The sequence below is a fragment of the Lactuca virosa genome, chromosome 8 (genome assembly GCF_052849685.1).
Source record: "Lactuca virosa cultivar CGN04683 chromosome 8, Lactuca_virosa_CGN04683_v6, whole genome shotgun sequence".
NCBI classification, from domain to species: Eukaryota; Viridiplantae; Streptophyta; class Magnoliopsida; order Asterales; family Asteraceae; genus Lactuca; species Lactuca virosa.
Window position 1 is genome coordinate 57,148,354 of NC_136433.1, and position 4,762 is coordinate 57,153,115.

At 37.5% G+C, this 4,762-nt stretch overlaps 2 pseudogenes across 1 annotated transcript; one reads left to right on the plus strand and one right to left on the minus strand.

Annotated features, from left to right (window-relative positions):
* Nucleotides 1-295: 295 nt before the first annotated feature.
* LOC145133591 (putative RNA-dependent RNA polymerase 1 pseudogene) lies at nucleotides 296-1,495 on the minus strand (annotated as a pseudogene). The gene is made up of 2 exons (XR_013718634.1): nucleotides 1,265-1,495; nucleotides 296-1,176 (listed from the first exon to the last, which is right to left on the minus strand). The product of XR_013718634.1 is annotated as a putative RNA-dependent RNA polymerase 1 pseudogene (transcript).
* A 264-nt stretch (nucleotides 1,496-1,759) lies between these two features.
* Nucleotides 1,760-4,762, plus strand: LOC145132734 (metal transporter Nramp7.2-like; annotated as a pseudogene).

The following is a 4,762-nucleotide window of genomic DNA, read 5'->3' on the forward strand; positions in this document are numbered from 1 at the left end:
AAATAAAGCTACACATTCCACCTAATATACCTAAGAACTAATAAAGTCATTAAAGTCCAAAGTTATAGTCATGATGTCAAATTTCACTTCATACGATTTTCATCAATCCTACAAGGATCTAGGTAAGCATTAGTAGAAACCGATTACTTTTTTTTTTATCACCTCTTGTTCAACTCCATATAATCTATGTTCAACTCCATATAATCTATGTGTACGCATGTATAGTAGATTAAGATACTACTTACATATCTCAAAAATATATCAACATTGATAATATTTACATCAAACCCTACAAGAAACACAATAATAAAAAACCACAATATTTACATCAACTCAAACTAAATCCAACAAGAAACAACAAAGACAACTATAGTGACTTCACACAACTTCAATCATATCAGATTTAAAGCAGTGCTAAACTGCTGTTGAAGCCAATCAGTATCAACATTTCTTCTAACCCTCCCCTTGCTTCTCTTAATCTCAATAAGCTTATCATGCACACACCAAGGAAAACTCAAAAAATGATCACGTGTTTTCATATCCTCATTATATTTACCCCAATAATCCGGATGATATGTCACATGATACCATGCAGATGCTTTCGCATACACATCATCATCTCCAACATCCACATTGCCTCTACCCTTCCAAAACCAATTCCTCGCTTCCTTTCTCAAAGACTTCACAGCCAAACCAACCGCTTCAGCATCATTCCTCCCATCAAAGGACCTCGACATTTTCATAATACTCCCACTCAACAATTCAGCCTCGGTTTTAATCCCATAATAATCCATCAAATTACCCAATTTGTAATCATACTCAGTTTTAAAATCAAAAGCTTCATCAACATAGTACTCAAACCCGCTGACTTCCAAGTCAACATCGTACGTTTGTCTCGCCACGTCACGCGTGAACGGGTTGACCTGGCTGTTTTGTGGGGCGATGTCTTTGACCTCACGAAAGAGTTTCCCAATCACGTTATATGATTCGTACGTTGTTTTGTTGGATTTTTCCATGAAATCAGGGTACTCTTTGACACGAAGATTTGCAGGGATTTCTGCGGGGACACGGGTTTTTGGAAAATCTACAGCTACTGAGAAAAGCTTTGCGAGCTCTATGCATGGTGGGGCCATTGCCTTTTCGAGTTCTCTGTCTGCAAATACTGTCTTCAACTTTCTGGTAAATTCGTGAAGTGTCAATTTTGTTATAGGTAAATAAAAATATTGAGAATGATTAGTTTGAAGTACATATCGAGAAAATCTACATGAAGGAGCATAGGCTCTGTCGCCTCTTCCCTCCTGAGCCTCAGAGACACGAAGCACAGAGCAGCAGGCGGTGATAGAGATAAGAGATGACACAAATTTTCCTTCCAGTGGGGATTAGGGGTTGAGAGCGAGAGAGATGGAGCGATGTGGGTACCTTTATGATGATGGTGATAGAGTGGATAAAGACGTAGATAAAGGACAAAAGGTAGAGGCGCAAAAATACAGGAGCTGAAGAGGTGTCTCAGTCTCATGGTAGAAGGGGGTTAGGGAGAAGCTCAGAATCCTTTTTTAATTCAAACGGCATGGACATGCCCACAAACTGAAAGCAACCTTTAGAATTTGAACTCCAGCAGCCATGCATCATTTTGTAATGCAAACGGCATGGACATGCTCAAAATCTGAAAGCAACATTTTGAACTAGAACTCTAGTAGCCATGAGTTATGTGCAGAACTCTAGTATAAGTAGCATACTCAATCCAATCCTTTACCATCAAATCTGTTCATACTGAGATTCTTCACATATATAGATTCTCCATTCCCACAGAGACAAAGACAGAGACAGAGATGGCAAGTCTGCAGCATGAACCACGAGTTACAGGAGGGAGCAATCTTGTTTCAGCTGTTGATCTTTCTGTTCTCAACTCCAAAGACTTTGATGATCATAAAGATATCGACCATGATCAGGTGATCTCTCTCTCTCTCTCTCTCTCTCTCTCTCTCTCTCTCTCTCACTCTCTTTCCACCCTCACAAACGTTAATTTCAAGATTGATATCTAACCATATGTTTGAAGTTTCTATTTGTTTAATAACAGTTTGATTAATTTGATAACCATATAATATGCAGAAACCTGGATGGAAAAGTTTTCTCTCCTTTGTTGGACCTGGTTTCCTAGTGTCATTGGCTTATCTCGATCCTGGCAACAGTAAGTTTTGATTTCTCAATATCTCATATTCTCATTGTAACTTATATATCTTAATCATTGTAAACTTATCAATGTTTTTTATGCAGTGGAAACCGATTTACAGGCAGGAGCCAACCATAGATACGAGGTAAACGTTTTCTCCATGAAACACCATAGTTGTAGTTCAAAAAAATCACCATTATTTTCAGCTACTTTGGGTGATTTTGATCGGGATAATCTTTGCACTTGTTATTCAATCTCTGGCTGCCAATCTTGGTGTAAGCACTGGTAAGACATTCACTGAACTAGACCTATGAATTTATCTATATATCCAGAAATAATTATAAATATCTAAACTTTAGTTATTCTGTTATTCAGGGAAACATTTATCAGAGTTGTGTAAGGCTGAATACCCTATCTTTGTCAAGTATTGCCTATGGCTGCTAGCCGAGGTTGCAGTCATTGCAGCAGATATTCCCGAAGGTACTAATTTTAATCATGCATATCCATGAAACTGATGTGAACATACGATTTAACTTTTTTTTAATAATATTTTGATTCATTTTCTTTTGATGTTTGCAGTGATCGGAACAGCTTTTGCACTGAATATCTTATTCAAGATTCCAGTTTGGGTTGGAGTTCTCTCACTGGTCTCAGCACCCTCCTCCTTCTTGGCCTCCAAAAATATGGTGTAAGAACTTCAATCATGATTCGTTTTCTTTTGATGTTTTCATAGTTGGTGTTTCCTAATATGAAAACACATGGAATGTTGGTTTCATATATCCATAGGTGAGGAAGCTTGAAATATTGATAGCTATTCTAGTTTTTCTGATGGCTGGTTGTTTCTTTGGAGAAATGAGCTATGTGAAGCCACCAGCTGGTGATTTGCTATAGGGAATGTTCATTCCTAAACTTAGTGGTCAAGGCGCCACTGGTGATGCCATTGCTCTACTTGGTGCCCTTGTCATGCCGTAAGATCCCACTCCCAAAAAATAAAAAATAAAAACCTATTTCTCATATATTTATATTCCCTAAATCTACTTTGGTTTATTAACATTAAGTTCACTTTTTTTAATAGGCATAACTTGTTTCTCCATTCGGCTCTTGTTCTTACTCGAAAGATACCAACTCGAGTTCTTATTCATGATGATGTTTTGAATTACAGGATGCATGCAGATACTTCTTGATAGAGAGTGGCATTGCGCTCTTTGTAGCATTCTTGATCAACGTCTCAATGATCGCTGTTTCTGGCACTGTTTGCTCAGAAAAAAACCTACCAAGTGAAGAAATGGATCGTTGCAACGATCTCAACCTTAACTCAGCTTCATTTCTTCTAAAAGTATGAGCTTATAAGATGTCAAATTTATAACTTCTATACCAACAACATTCACAAAACTTCTCATAATTAACCCCGGTTTTTACTACACAGAATGTTTTGGGAAAGTCCGGCTCTACTCTTTATGCAATTGCACTGCTAGCTTCTGGTCAGAGTTCAACAATCACAGGCACTTATGCTGGACAATTCATTATGTCGGTAGGTTAAAAGAGGTCTTTATTGGGTTTGCCTATTATAACTTTCTGCTGTTAATAATCAAGGTTAACACTAAGCATGTACTATTTGTTATTTTAGGGTTTCTTGGACTTAAAAATGAGGAAATGGCTCAGGAACTTGGTAACTAGGTGCATCGCCATAACACCGAGTCTAATAGTGTAAATAATTGGGGGGCCTTCTGGAGAAGGAAGACTAATTATAATAGCATCTGTATGTGACTCCATCTTTAAAGTTTCATTCTATAGGTAAGCATATTCATGATTCATTGAAACTAGACTTTAATGTAAGTATGGATCTTTTGCAGATGACACTGTCATTTGAACTTCCATTTGCACTCATTCCACTACTCAAGTTCAGTAGCTCAAGTACCAAAATGGGACCTCACAAGAACTCAATATTTGTGAGTTTCAATTTCGTAAATCAAGTATACCTGAAATTCATTTATAATATGATTATTTTTCTTCTACAGATCATTCTCTTCTCATGGGCACTAGGACTTGGAATAATTGGCATCAACATCTACTACTTGAGCACTGCATTTGTCGATTGGCTAATCCATAGCACTTGGCCAAAAGTGGCTAATGTGTTTATTGCAATATTAGTTTTTCCGGTCATGGCTGCTTATGTTCTCTCAGTGATCTACCTTATGTTGCGTAAGGATGTTGTGGTTACATATATTGAGCCATCAAAAGGTGACCCTATTGCTCAAGATAGCATGGAAAGTGGAAATGATGCTGATAGAAGACCAGAGTTGACAAATGCTCCTTATAGAGAGGATCTTTCTGACATTCCATTTCCACAATAGTGTATCTGAAACTTTCTGAGTGGATTCAAAGGCGCTCATTGGTATCTAGCCTTCTTAAACATTACTTCTTTATGTGTGTAGATCATCTGTGTTCCAGGATTGGTCATATACACTAAATGTCTAATCCTAAATGTAGGAGATTTGGTTGCTTGAAACCAAAAAGTTTAATTATCTGCGTTTTGTAAACCGAATGCGCTTTGTAAAGTGAATAAGAAAGTGTACGGCATCAGTTGAATCA